We start from the raw sequence: 16,287 nt of genomic DNA, 5'->3' as shown, positions 1-16,287 counted from the left end.
CACAAATGCGCGAGTCGCGCTGCGCTTTGTGAATGGGACGCTCTGTGTTAGGAAACACACAGTTCCCAGAACACAGCGCGCCCCATTACCCAGAAGACAACGCGAGGAGGAGAGAAGACCAAAGATCACCGCAGAGTAGGAAGAGGCAGATTAGGAAGCTTGCCTAGCAGCAGGGGTTTCTGGTAAGGTAAAACATTTTTTTTTTCAAATGTTTTTTTTTTAACGAATATTAATGCTGTTTTTTTTTCTTTAACGCCAAAGTAAATGTACTGTGAGTGGTTGTTTATAAGAATCCACCCGAGAAGGCCCATGTTACCAACATCCCGCTTTAAACATATTACATACGAAGTAATACTATTGACTTTTTAAGCAACTAATGAACAAATTAAGTAGAAAAAATATGAATTTATTAATTTAAAAAATATATGGTGGCGACAACACATACTTAACCGGTTCCTGACCAGCGCACTCCGATGTACGTCGGCAGAATGGCACGGGCAGGCATATTGGCGTACAGGTACGTCCAATCTTCAATGCCGCCCTGGCATCGCGAGCATGCCGCCGTGCCAGTCGGGACCCCCGTGAGTCCGCTCGCGGGTCCCGCGGACTTGATCGCCGTGGGCATACCCGCGATCGTCTCACGGGACGGCTGAATGGAGAAATGCCGTTGTAAACAGCATTTCTCCATTCTGCCTAGCAACTGGTGATGCTGATCTCTGCTCCATGTGATTGGAGCAGAGATCAGTGTTCACTAAATGAAAGCCCAACCCCCCCCCCCACAGTTAGTAACAAACCCCTAGGAACACTTAACCCCTACACTGCCACCCACTGGTTAACCCCCTTCACTGCCAGTGTCATTTACACAGGAATCACTGCATTTATATAGCAATGATTGCTGTATAACTGACAATGGTCCCAAAAATGTGTCAAAAATGTCCGATGTGTCCGCCATAATGTCGGAGTCACAATAAAAATCGCTGATCGCCGCCATTACTTAAAAACGCCATTACAAAAAAATAATAAAAAATTATTAATAAAAATGCCATAAAACTATCCCTATTTTGTAAACGCTATAACTTTTGCGCAAACCAATCAATAATCGCTTATTGCGATTTTTTTTACCAAAAATATGTAGAAGAATACGTATCGGCCTAAACTGAGGGAAAACATTTTTTTTATAAATTTTTGGGGGATATTTATTATAACAAAAAGTAAAAAATAATGCGTTTTTTTTCAAAATTGTCGCTCTATTTTTGTTTATAGCGCAAAAAATAAAAACCGCAGGGGTGATTAAATACCACCAAAAGAAAGCTCTATTTGTGGGGAAAAAAAGGATGTCAATTTTGTTTGGGAGCCACATCGCACGACCGCACAATTGTCAGTTAAAGCGACGCAGTGCCGAATCGCAAAAAGTGGTCTGGTCTTTGACCAGCAAAATGGTCCGGTCTGTAAGTGGTTAAAATGCATATGGTATATGAAAAATCTAAAAATGCAAATCCTTAATGTTAAGCCCTGGGCTTACCATTGAAGGATTTGCATTTTTATATTTGTCCTGTGATTTTGTCTACATATACCATATGCATATGCAATTTAATGTTGGTGTTGTCGGCACCATGAATTTTTTAAATTAATACATTTATATATTTTCTACTTAAATTGTTACTTAGTTGCCTAAAAAGTCCCTAGTATTTCCTTGGGGGGTACTTTGTATATAATACTGTGGGTGGTTGGCATATAAATATAGTTGCTTACGTGAGATAACGTAGCAGATTGACTGAACAATGGACTAATCCTATGGGACCTCCTCCTCACCAAACCTTGGAGGGAGAGCTAACCATATCCCAATTACAGAGAAAAAATGGATTGGGGGAAGCAGGGATAAAGGGTTTTTGTTTTTTTTGGATAGGGTAGGAAAATGTTGAGCTCCCTGTTAGCTTTTTCTAGCTGTTAAAGGATAAAAAGCTAAATAGAATTGTAATTTCAGTTGCTAGAAAAATGTAAAATAATAATATTGCTATTATCAGAAATAGGCACACATCGTATAAAAACAATTAGACTCGCATTAAAAGGTGGTAGACCCCTGGGCTATTGAAATTCAACCGTGCGTTATATATAAACCACAATCTCCAAGGTTGTATGCATTGCCTGCTTGAATGTGCGAGTAATTGAATATCTCAATCAAACGCCAAATAGCAATTTGTAAAGATCCAAGTCTTTGCAAAGGGAACAACAGTTGAAGAGAATATACTCAATTATTCAATGTACAAGATGTATCCAGGTATTCACTGCATCATGTACATCATGTACCTCCACAATTACTGTTTATTTGTCCTGTTTCTACTCCAAATCAATAGAATAGGACCTTGCAATCTTTCCTTAGAATACCACTTGAGAGCACAGTGCTCGGTATTCCCACATAAGTTATATACAGTATGTCAAAGTCCACATAATTTCGATCCAGTTAGATGAATGTTTAACATATATCTCTGGAAAGAGTTGCTTAACCACTTGCCGACCGGCGCACGCCGATATACATCGTCAAAGTGGCACGTTCCTGCAAAACAACGAATGGGTACGTTGTCCCCTTTAAGAGCTGCACGGCGGGGGGACGCGATGGGCGTGGCCGGCGTGCGCGATTGCCGCCGGTCAAACAGGCATGAGAGCCACAACGGGGATTTGTGTGCGTAAACGCACAAATCCCTGTTCTGTCAGGGGAGAGGAGACAGATTGTTTGTTCTTAGGAACAACGATATGTCTCCTCCCCCAGTCAGTCGCATCCATCCGCAGTAAGAAACACTCACGAGGGAACACATTTAACCCTTCCCTAGCAGTGATATATACACAGTAATCAGTGCATTTTTATAGCTGTATAAATGTCAATGGTCCCAAAAATGCATCAAAAGTGTCTGATCTGTCCACCGCAATGCCGCAGTCCCTCTAAAAATCGCAAATCACCTCCATTACTAGTAAAAAATATATAATAATAAAAATGCCATAAATCTTTCCCATAGTTTGTAGACGCTAAAACTTTGCATCAAACCAATCAATATACGCTTAGTGCTTTTTTTTTTTTACCAAAAATATGTAGAAGAATATAATTTGGCCTAAACTGATGAAGGAATTTGTTTTTTTAAAAACATTTTTGGTGATGTTAATTATAGCAAAAAGTAAAAAAAAAATATATTTTTTTCAAAATTGATGCTATTTTTTTTTGTTCATAGCGCAAAAAATAAAAACTGCAGATGTGATCAAATACCACCAAAAAATGCTCTATTTGTGTGGGAAAAAAAGGATGTTAATTTTGTTTGAGTATAGTGTGGCACGACCACGCAATTGTCAGTTAAAGCGTCGCAGTGCCGTATCGTAAAAATGGCCTGGTCACTAAGCAGGAAAATCTTCCGGTCTGTAAGTGGTTAATGATCTTGTGGATATTAATTATTTATGGCATTTTAATGATTCCTTAGATTTACTTTATTTGAATATAATGGTCATCAATGGTATTATCACTAGATGTGTCACTAGAGTAATGCCACTTTCTACCCTGTTAGATTGCTTTCTGTCCTACATACCATTGTATAGATGCTTTATACCTTGTGTGTTTTGTAAGCATCCTTAACCTCCCTGGCGGTATTCCCGAGTCTGGCTCGGGGTGGAATTTCAAAACCAAAAGCTGTAACCCCGAGCCAGACTCGGGATTGCATTGCAGGATCCGGGAAGAGCTTATTTACCTTATCCTCTGGATCCTGCAATGTCCTCCCCACAGTGTGAGCGGCTTGTCCTCCGCTCGATTAATCACGGAGCTCCGTTCCATGCGAGCGTTGCAACGCACAGGCATGGAGAACGGCGCCAAATTCAAAAAGTGAAACAAACACTATACATACAGTACACTGTAATCTTACAGATTACATTACTGTATGTAATTATTTCACCTCCCTTTTATCCCTAGTGGTTTCTCCAGTGCCCTGCATGCAGTTTTATATTATAAAAACTGTTCTTTCTGCCTGGAAACTGGAGATTGTCCATAGCAACCAAAACTGTCCCTTTACATCAAAAGTCATTTTAGACCAGCTAGAAAACGGCGATAATAAATTAGAATCACTCGCAGAATTGAGCGATAGTGATTTGTGGGGAGATCCGTCATCTACACTGAAAAGTAATGACAGTGACGATTCTGCAACTGAGCAACGAGCCCCCACGTGTAGCGGCCATAACCCGTTGCAGGGCGGCCTTGACTGAATGGGCTTACCGATTACCTTCTCCTGGCCTGCTTTTCCACGTCCAGGGGTTCCCAGGGCTCATACCCAACGACTTGTACACCTAAGTCCTTTCAAAAGGTTTTATTTTGCAGCAGAACTTTCACAAACACAGTCTCTTAGGGAACAGAGGGCACGGGTGAAGAACTCAGGTACCTTGAACTGCAGGTTTAACAAAGTCTCTATTATCACCCAGAGAGTAGCCACTCACAGCTGGGTACTTCAAGGCTAAACAGACCTCTAGCCAGAGGTCATGGCAGTCAGCACATTGACTCAAACTTGAATAATCAACTGAAGATGAACAGGAACCTTTTTCCCAACTGTACCTGGAATGTTTCCCGCTTCCTTTGAGGTACTGGAAAAGTATGGACTTGTCAATGTCCTCCCCAACTCAGTAACCAGGCACTCCTCAGGATGCCACTTGTCGGCCCTCCTCTGAAGAGTCCTCCCCGGTCACTTGCACGAGTTGTGGTGCCTCTCCAAGCCGAGAACACACCCGGACACTCTGAATCCTCCCTCAGTTACAGCGCCTCGGACCAGCTGGTTCCGAGACTCAGGAACAGACGGATCCCTACCCCAGATCAGTCGGGTCTATCAGGGGCCACTGACAGGAACATGTTGCGAGATGTTGAACACCCCGTGACCGGGACCCCTCACGGGGCTACCCCGGTCCTGGAACCAGAACAGACCACATGGGTCTCTCAAACAACTCCGGGACACCAAACACCTGATCCACACCTGCCTAAGTACCCCCTCCCAGACTCCTCAGCGGGTCCCGGCACTCCCGCTGATTGGTTTCGAGAGAGCCATACCAAAACATCTAACCAAGCCCGGTTCTTGCCTGTCATGTGCGCCTCACCGTTCACATGACCAGGCAGAATATCAATCATGGCCTGACCAGACTGGTGTTAAGTCTTACCTACACAATTAACCCTCAGTACTGTAAGGTCCTGAGGCAAAAACTAAATTTACAAAGCGTGTGACATTTGATCCCAAATGTCATCCGCTACATTTGGTATAATTATTAATAGTTATTTATTATATTATAATTTATGTTTTCATTTTTCAAACTTTATCATACCCGGAAAGTCTACTAGACTCTGGTTTGGACAGATTTAAGCGAGTTATTCCTAAGAATTAGACCTACAATATAAAATGTCAAATTTCCATGCAAAATACTTGTACCGCTTTAAGAACTAAAAATCTGAAATAATTATACCGCCAGGGAGGTTAAAGACATAAGGTCCTCAGGGACATGTAATAATCAAAGCTTGTATAGACATCCAGTAATGGGGCAGCACAGTGGCTATAATGCCGCGTACACACGGGCGGACTGTATGGCCTACTTAGTCCGTCGAAACACATTTCAGTGGACAGTCCGCTCGTGTGTGGGCTTCAGCTGACTTTTTCAGCATGCAGTCTGGCGTACTAAGTATTTCGGATTTTTCGAAATTCTGTCCGTCATACTTTGGTTTCAGCGGACAATCCGCTCGTCAGTAGGCTAGTTCGACGGACTAAGAATGGCGCATGCTCAGAAAGGATTTACACGGTAGAAGGGTGCATTGCTGTGTATTGGACTTCCTATTTCTAGTCCCGTCGTACGTGCTGTACACGTCATCGCGCAAGCTTTCGACGGACTGTTTGTGCATCCGTGTGTGGTCAAGTCCGTTCATTCGAAAGTATGACGGACTGTCCGTCGGATTGTATGACGGACTAAGTAGGCCATACAGTCCACCCGTGTGTACGCGGCTTTAGTTACACTTCTTCCTTGCAGCACTGGAGTCCTCAGTTTGCACCTCAGTCCGGACACTATGTAGAATTTGCACAGGTTTGTAGGTAAATTGCCTCTTGTCTGCAAGGGAAATTTGCGACAGAGCTTACGAATGCAGTGAAATTTAATAAAAAAAATACCCAATCAGGTACAAAGAAAATAATAAAATCCACATTTTTGCTTGCATGATTGAATGTTGGAAGCTTCACTTTATTCACTAAGCTCTGGGGCAAATTCCCATCCAAAGTCAGCAGTCTGAAAAGCCAACATTTTTTGCTAGCTTGGAATGGAGTGTACAAAGGGTAACAAACCCTGTTAAATTTTATTGTTGTTCTGTGTCCCTGTTAGGAAGAGTCACCCTCTCTATTTGTCCTAGTAACCATTGTCACCAGAAATGAAAGTAATGTATGGGCTTAAGTGGTTAAGCTATGGTCCCATGGGGCTAGTGGCCTCCCTCCATTTCATATTGGCTTTATTCATTAATAAATGTAATGTGCCTGTCATCTCTATGGAATGGTTTCCCTGTGCTTCATCTTTCAGGTCACTAGGTCACAAAACGAATGTATATAGCAGGATCAAAATATCCACTTGATGGAAACCTTCATGGTCAGATTGAACAGCACCCAGGACAAGCATAATGAATTATGGACACCACTGGAGCTCCATATTGCTTGGGGGCGACACATTCTTTCTACATGGCAGCTAGACCTCAAAACCTTCCTCTGTTTTGTCTCCATACTCCTATTTCCCTCTTCCTTGTTCTCTCAGTGTATTGGTCTTAATAAGCACTAATGCCCTGTACACACGACCGGTTTTCCCGTCGTAATAAACTCTGAAGGTTTTTCCGACGGAGTTCCGATGGAATTCCGCTGATACTGTCTTGCATACACCCGATCACACCAAAGTCCGATCATCAAGAACGCGGTGACGTACAGCATGTACGACGGGACTAGAAAAAGGAAGTTGAATAGCTAGTAGCCAATAGCTTCTGTCTTGTACTTGCTTCAGAGCATGCGTTGTTTTTGGTCCGTCAGAACAGCATACAGACGAGCGGTTTTCCCGATAGGAATTGGTTCTATCGGAAACTTTTAGAACATGTTCTATTTCTAGGTCTGTCAGAATTTTCAAAAAAAAAAAAGTCAGATGAGGCCCACACACGATCGGAATATACGATGAAAAGCTTCCGTCTGACTTTTTCTATCGGACATTCCGCTCGTTTGTACGCAGCATTAGAAGGACTGCAGTGACTTATAAATCAGGGACTAGATTCATGACTTGGGGTGGGAATGTTATAAAGGAGGATGCTTCCACCCTGTTTTTTTTTCATACTTTTATAAACTACCCTCTTGAACTATACTGCAAATCCATTAGGCCATAGATTATACAATTTTCCACCTTTGGTGGAAGGAAAGATAATGTGTGAGTGTGTCAATGGGGGAATCCCTCCCACAGCACTATTGTATTCTGCTGGCGGGGAGCCTTCCCTGCAGACAGAACACAATGATTACTGTTGCCAGCTATAACTGCCAGCACTAATTGTTCAGGAAGAACCTGAAAGGCTGGTTGGACGCACATTGATCAGTAGATCGACTTGTGTACAACTGGGGTGCTTATACATGGATTGAAATACAGTCAGTCCCTGCTGAACTGGTGTAATAATTCCTATACATGTATGGCTGGCTTAAGGCTTCTACTGTTGGCTCCCAACATATTATTCTTATTATACAGTATTTACATAGTGCCAATGGTTTGCACAGCACTTTACAATATAAAAGAAGACGGTACAGCTACAATGCAATACAATACAGTAAAAGACAGTGAGCAGGGCCCTGCTTGTAAGAGCTTACAATATAATAGGGTAGGTTAGGTGGTTCAAAAGGTAATAACTGTGAGTGAATTAAAAGTTCAGTTGTTAGGTGGAGATAGGTTAGGCTTGCTTGAAGAGATGGGTTTTCATGGATTACCTAAAGGTGCACAGAGTAGGAGATAGCTGAAGAGATTGAATTTCAGAGTTCCAGAGGATGGGGAAGACTCTGGAGAAGTCCTGGAGGTGAGCATGGGAGGAGGATTCTAGGGAGCTAGAGAGCAGGAAGTGTCGAGGGCAGCAGATGTAGCTTGGGGCAGAGTTTAGAATGGCTTTGTATGTAGTTGTTAGTATTTTAATTTTAATTTGTTTGGTTAGTCTGCTTGTCTTCAGAAAACTGTTTGCGGGCTTTCTTGTACATCATCTTTAGAAGAGGCTTCCTTCTGGGACAACACACCAATTTGATGCAGTGTGCGGCGTATGGTCTGAGCACTGACAGGCAGCATTCATATGTCTATTTCCCAAAGGCAGCCTCTGGATATGACGCTGACCACGTGCACTTAACCTCTTTGGTTGACCATGGCAAGGCCTGTTCTGAGTGGAACCTGTCCTGTTAAACCGCTGTATAGTCTTGGCCACCATGCAGCAGCTCAGTTTCAGGGTCTTGGCAATCTTCTTATAGCCTAGGCCATCTTTATGTAGAGCAACATTTCTTTTTTCAGATCCTCAGAGAGTTCTTTGTAGCAAAGTGTCATTTCTTCAGGGTTGTCATATGAAAATATATTATAAAATATTTACAAAAATGTGAGGGGTGTACTCACTTTTGTGAGATACTGTGTATATTATGTGTATATTATGAGTAAGTTACTATTATAAGTTTTTTTTTTTTTTTTTTTATAGGTTCTCCCAGTAGCTGAACCAAAAAAATGTTGTATAGATTAGAGCTCCACTGTAATGGAATGTATCCATAAAAACTTGATCGGTCTATAAAATATAAAATAAAATTAAATTAAAAAAAGGATATATATATTTTGTAAGCCTTTTGTTCAGGGCCGTTTTTAAGGCAGGGCAAAAGGGGTAGCTGCCCTGGGCCCTGTCAATGTTGTGGGGTCCAAAGCAGCTGCCTCATACTTGCCAACTATCCTGGTTTAAATTCCCTCGTCCCTTGAGGTTTTAGTCCCGTGCTGTGTCCCAATATCTCAGTGTGAAGTGTTTCCACTAAAGCTGCCGAGCTCTGCCCTATTGTTGCGTACAGATGACTCACATGCAGACCCTGTGTTTACATGTAAATTTCCGGAATTCATATGTAAATAGCGGCGGCTGGCGGCATTGATATGTATATCATGCCCCCCTGAGATCATATCCACAGTAATCTCTAGCAACCAATCAACAAGCAGAAATCATGTGCTGTAACCTCTAGCAACCAGTCAATGAGCGGTAATGATACACTGTAACCTCTGGCAACCAATTCGCAATAGCTGCCTGATCTGATTCAGTAAACTGATTTTGAGTCTAGCTGCTATTTATTGTATGTCTCAGAGCAGGTGGAGAGCGAAACTGCATGGGGGGGGGGGGGGGCAATAAAAGTTTTGCCCAGGGTCCTGCTTTTGTTCACAAGCTGAATTCCTAATAGATATAGATGTAGGGATCCAAAACGCTCTGCCATTGCTTATTATGGACCAGTTTTTGTTTAAACCAGAGTTCTTCCATACTGTCACACTTACAATTGGTTTAGAGCAATGACAAAACTCATTTTCCCTAAGACAAGCCCATACTTCTCCTCGTCTCTGACCCCCCGCAGGTGTCTCACGCTTGTCGCGGTGGGAGTCCACTTCCCTTTTATTTAGCGTCTCCGACTCTGAACCAAGATAAATAGTTTTCTGTAAACCTGTCAGGACTAGGAAGCGATTTGGTGGCGGCGGATCACCTGATGTCACCCCCTCACCTAGAAATCAAATGAGATATGTGCAGGGGGGTGCCGGAGAGATGTTCCTCGCTGTCCCTGTGACGCCATCTTCCTCTATGGGATGATATGAGAATTGATGGGGCGCCGTGCTGAAAACCCATTACAATGTGCTGCTGCTATCAGACAGTCATTATTTCCAGGAATGAAAAATAGCTGAGAGATTCCTGTCAGGGAGAGAAGTTAATCTGATTAAAGTCGAAACTTTAATACAGAGTTTAAGAATTGATTCTGATAAAAAGAATTATGCTTAAACCTGCAAAACAACATCTGCAGAGCCTGTCAAGGATCGGAGACTGGAGACTATTACTACACAGTCAAGGCAAAGTTTATTTAAGTACATTTCTAGCTATAGAAGTGCGCAAAAGTTGGGTAAGTAGCTATATTCTTTTTATTTAGGAACTGCGTAACACGAGATCAAGGTTTGGTACCGCATCCCATTTATACAAAGAAAAAAGGAAAGGGGCAAACGGGACTTTTAAGGAACCAAGGATTGAAGTAAATAATACATTTAGAAAAAAATATAAATTTTATTGAAACAACTCTTTAAAATCACAATAAACATTTGCAGGGATCTCGTATCAATTCTTTTGACATGTACAACCACTTCTTACTCTACATGTTTCGCTCAAATGAGCTTCCTCAGGAGTTTTTAGAAGTGTCACATGAACTAAAACATACTATTGTAAATGCTTATGCTTGAAAAATCACCATAAATAAAATCACAAAGCATTTCAACGAGACATGTCTGTATACATTATTGTAATATAATATTCAAATATTGTACAAAATTATATAACATGATGATAAACTGAGAAAGAATGCCTACCGGATGCTTGTATTCACGAAGTATTGAATGTAATTCACCCAATGAAGTCAGGATTTATAAAGGGAGAAGACCTTTTGTAACCAAAGAGAGAGAGTAAATTTGTTTAAAAAAGAGGGGTTGATAATGATCGCAATGATCTTGTAAAGGGTATTCTTTTAATTTACTAATTTTTTGATTTCTATTTGGAAAACAACCCATTCAGTTTAAAATAGAAACAAAAGCAAAACTTTTGTGTATAGATATAATTAAAAAAAAAACATTGTAAATACCTTTTTTCAAATTTTTATAAGTGATCATATTCCCTCTGTTCTCAGCTGAATAAGAGCTGGGGGAGGAGAAGCAGCAGCACACTGAACTTCCCAGTAAATGGCTGTGCAGAGGGAAATGTGTCAGGATAAGTCTGATCATTGGAGGAGAGCACACTGAGTTCCCAGCATAGCTAGAGAACTGACCAGAGCCTGCCAAGGATCAGAGACTGGAGACTATTACTACATAGTGCAAGTGAAGTTTATTTAAGTACATTTCTAGCGATAAAAGTGTGCAAAAGTTGGATAAGTACCTGTTTTTTTTTTTTTTTATTCACTAAATTTTAGAGTTTTATTTGACACTAGTGACGAAGCAAGGTCCATAAAGACATGGATGAGCGAGTTTGGGGGGGAGGAACTGTCCCGACCTAAACCTGATCAAACACCTTTGGGATGATTTAGAGTGCAGACTGTGAGCCAGGCCTTCTCGTCCAACATCAGTGCCTGACCTCACAAATGCGCTTCTGGAAGAACGGTCAAACATTCCCATAGACACACTCCTAAACCTTGTGGACGGCCTTCCCAGAAGAGCTGAAGCTGTTATAGCTGCAAAGGGTGGGCCAACTCAATTTTGCATGGCTCCCAACTGTCCCTGATTTGGAGCAATGTCCCTCTGTCCCTCTTTCCTCCTCATTTGTCCCTCATTTTGGTCTGATCTATATAGTTATATATAAAATGTAATACTTATCTTTCAAAAAGTGTTTCCAAGTGCTAAACCTTTCATGCATTTTCTAAATGGCTGCATTTGTAAATTTCAAAAACCAGTACAAAGGAGTAATAGTGGTAAAAAAAAAGCCCTTGTGGATTTGCCGAATCATTTTTTTTGTTTGTATAATTCTCTTTTAAGGGGGTGTGACATATGCCACATACTTTTGCTAATAGGTGTCCCTCGTTTCCACCTCAAAAAGTTGGGAAGTGTGATATTGAACTTAACGGATTACAGCCGCGTACACACGAACATTTTTCCCAACACACGATTGGTTTTTCCAACGGGAAATTTGTCATGACGGGCTGTTGGTGGAAAATCCAACCGTTTGTACGCTCCATCGGACAATTGTTGTCGGATTTTCTGTGGATAAATGTTGGATGGCAGGTTTTAAAACTTTCCCACGGACACATGTCTATTTCCGAGCGTGTGTATGCAAGTCCGTCGGACAAAAGTCCAAAGTACAAACCCGCATGCTCGGAAGCAAGGACGAGCCAGAAGCGGTCGGTCGGTTAAATAAAAAGTGCAAAATGAGAAGCATGAATCAACACTCACCAAACTTCTACTAACACGAAATTAGCAGAAGGAGCCCAAAGGGTGGCGCTAAAGAGCTGAAAAAACACGTAGTACAGCACTACCTTCGTGTTTGTTGGCTGACAATTCCTTGCCGTTTGTATGCCAGACAAAATACAGGCACACGCCTTCGGACAAAAGTCTGAGGTTTTGTCTGCGGAAAATCTGATCGTGTGTACAATGCTTTAGACTAGGATGCCATTAAAGTTCATGTGCGTGGAAAGGCAGGTGTCCCAATATTTTTGATAATATTGTGTATTTACTAGTGATGGCCGAACGGTTCGCCCGGCGGTCGTTTCGCGGCGAATTTCCGACTTTCGCCGTCCGCGGGTTCGAACGCCTTTTTCCGTCGTTCGCCCCGGCGGACTTACGTGTTTAATGTATACAAGAACTTTAACCTTTCGTGACACGTTTATCATGTGTTACAGGACAACCAATTGAGACATGACAGCTCATGGACACTTGGACATTCCCCCTAACCTATAAATACACCCGATCCGGTGGCCATTTTACATTCTTTCTTCTGTCACTGTAGGGAAAGGATCCTGTGTGGAGTAGGGACAGAGAAAACGCTAGCTATTTGGTACACAAAAGTTCTTTTCAGGACTGGTATAGGTGTTAGGTCAGCAGCCTGAGTTTCTTTTGTCAGTTTAGATAAAGGGACAGAGCGCTGTATGCTGCTATTTTAGGGACAGCTCAGCCAGATTAGTCTTTCTTCATCATCATCATCATCATCATCATTAGCTGTTACTATCAGGTCCACAAAAGAGCTGTTCCAGCTAATCGTTCCAGCCTACTCTTTTTTGCCAATTTGTATAGGGACAGGCAGGAAGCAGTGTGTCAGGCAGTGAGGATAATTTTAAAGACTTGCTGTTACTATTAGTTCCACAAAGGTTCTTTTCAGGACTGGTATCAGTGGTACGGTAATAGGCTTGTACACGTATAATATTCTTTCTTCCAAATATAGAAAGAATATTATACTTGACTGCTGCCCTTCTGCTGCAGTCTGCTAATCATTCACAACTCACTTGTTCCACAAAGCTCTTTATCAGGACTGGTAACTTGGTCTGTCTAGGGTGCTACGGTACATAGGCTTGGGTGCGGTACAGTCTGCTGTTCTGTAAGGACCGCTATCGGTCCACAATAGATAGGGTTGCCGTGCACTACTGCTGACCGCTGCCCTATACTGCAGCAGTCCTTCAGCGGTATAGGGACTGACGCACAGTCTGCTAAACACTAATACACAACCTGCTTGGTCCACAAAAGTTCTTATAAGGACTGGTAACTTGGTATAGGGTGCTACGGTACATAGGCCTGAGTGCGTTACAGTCTGCTGTTCTGTAAGGACCGCTATCGGTCCACAATACATAGGGTTGCCGTGCACTACTGCTGACCGCTGCCCTATACTGCAGCAGTCCTTCATTGGTATAGGGACTGACGTACAGTCTGCTAATCACTAACACACAACCTGCTTGGTCCACAAAAGTTCTTATAAGGACTGGTAACTTGGTATAGGGTGCTACGGTACATAGGCCTGAGTGCGTTACAGTCTGCTGTTCTGTAAGGACCGCTATCGGTCCACAATACATAGGGTTGCCGTGCACTACTGCTGACCGCTGCCCTATACTGCAGCAGTCCTTCATTGGTATAGGGACTGACGTACAGTCTGCTAATCACTAACACACAACCTGCTTGGTCCACAAAAGTTCTTATAAGGACTGGTAACTTGGTATAGGGTGCTACGGTACATAGGCCTGAGTGCAGTACAGTCTGCTGTTCTGTAAGGACCGCTATCGGTCCACAATACATAGGGTTGCCGTGCACCACTGCTGACCGCTCACCTATACTGCAGCAGTCCTTCATTGGTATAGGGACTGACGTACAGTCTGCTAATCACTAACACACAACCTGCTTGGTCCACAAAAGTTCTTATAAGGACTGGTAACTTGGTATAGGGTGCTACGGTACATAGGCCTGAGTGCGTTACAGTCTGCTGTTCTGTAAGGACCGCTATCGGTCCACAATACATAGGGTTGCCGTGCACTACTGCTGACCGCTGCCCTATACTGCAGCAGTCCTTCATTGGTATAGGGACTGACGTACAGTCTGCTAATCACTAACACACAACCTGCTTGGTCCACAAAAGTTCTTATAAGGACTGGTAACTTGGTATAGGGTGCTACGGTACATAGGCCTGAGTGCAGTACAGTCTGCTGTTCTGTAAGGACCGCTATCGGTCCACAATACATAGGGTTGCCGTGCACTACTGCTGACCGCTGCCCTATACTGCAGCAGTCCTTCAGCGGTATAGGGACTGACGCACAGTCTGCTAAACACTAATACACAACCTGCTTGGTCCACAAAAGTTCTTATAAGGACTGGTAACTTGGTATAGGGTGCTACGGTACATAGGCCTGAGTGCAGTACAGTCTGCTGTTCTGTAAGGACCGCTATCGGTCCACAATACATAGGGTTGCCGTGCACTACTGCTGACCGCTGCCCTATACTGCAGCAGTCCTTCATTGGTATAGGGACTGACGTACAGTCTGCTAATCACTAACACACAACCTGCTTGGTCCACAAAAGTTCTTATAAGGACTGGTAACTTGGTATAGGGTGCTACGGTACATAGGCCTGAGTGCGTTACAGTCTGCTGTTCTGTAAGGACCGCTATCGGTCCACAATACATAGGGTTGCCGTGCACTACTGCTGACCGCTGCCCTATACTGCAGCAGTCCTTCAGCGGTATAGGGACTGACGCACAGTCTGCTAAACACTAACACACAACCTGCTTGGTCCACAAAAGTTCTTATAAGGACTGGTAACTTGGTATAGGGTGCTACGGTACATAGGCCTGAGTGCAGTACAGTCTGCTGTTCTGTAAGGACCGCTATCGGTCCACAATACATAGGGTTGCCGTGCACTACTGCTGACCGCTGCCCTATACTGCAGCAGTCCTTCATTGGTATAGGGACTGACGTACAGTCTGCTAATCACTAACACACAACCTGCTTGGTCCACAAAAGTTCTTATAAGGACTGGTAACTTGGTATAGGGTGCTACGGTACATAGGCCTGAGTGCGTTACAGTCTGCTGTTCTGTAAGGACCGCTATCGGTCCACAATACATAGGGTTGCCGTGCACTACTGCTGACCGCTGCCCTATACTGCAGCAGTCCTTCATTGGTATAGGGACTGACGTACAGTCTGCTAATCACTAACACACAACCTGCTTGGTCCACAAAAGTTCTTATAAGGACTGGTAACTTGGTATAGGGTGCTACGGTACATAGGCCTGAGTGCAGTACAGTCTGCTGTTCTGTAAGGACCGCTATCGGTCCACAATACATAGGGTTGCCGTGCACTACTGCTGACCGCTGCCCTATACTGCAGCAGTCCTTCATTGGTATAGGGACTGACGTACAGTCTGCTAATCACTAACACACAACCTGCTTGGTCCACAAAAGTTCTTATAAGGACTGGTAACTTGGTATAGGGTGCTACGGTACATAGGCCTGAGTGCGTTACAGTCTGCTGTTCTGTAAGGACCGCTATCGGTCCACAATACATAGGGTTGCCGTGCACTACTGCTGACCGCTGCCCTATACTGCAGCAGTCCTTCAGCGGTATAGGGACTGACGCACAGTCTGCTAAACACTAACACACAACCTGCTTGGTCCACAAAAGTTCTTATAAGGACTGGTAACTTGGTATAGGGTGCTACGGTACATAGGCCTGAGTGCAGTACAGTCTGCTGTTCTGTAAGGACCGCTATCGGTCCACAATACATAGGGTTGCCGTGCACTACTGCTGACCGCTGCCCTATACTGCAGCAGTCCTTCATTGGTATAGGGACTGACGTACAGTCTGCTAATCACTAACACACAACCTGCTTGGTCCACAAAAGTTCTTATAAGGACTGGTAACTTGGTATAGGGTGCTACGGTACATAGGCCTGAGTGCAGTACAGTCTGCTGTTCTGTAAGGACCGCTATCGGTCCACAATACATAGGGTTGCCGTGCACTACTGCTGACCGCTGCCCTATACTGCAGCAGTCCTTCAGCGGTATAGGGACTGACGCAC

This window comes from Lithobates pipiens, unplaced genomic scaffold (assembly GCF_037356315.1).
Source record: "Lithobates pipiens isolate NorthernLeopardFrog02 unplaced genomic scaffold, aLitPip1_a1.2 Scaffold_19, whole genome shotgun sequence".
In the NCBI taxonomy this organism is placed as follows: Eukaryota; Metazoa; Chordata; class Amphibia; order Anura; family Ranidae; genus Lithobates; species Lithobates pipiens.
This window is presented reverse-complemented; position numbering follows the sequence as displayed.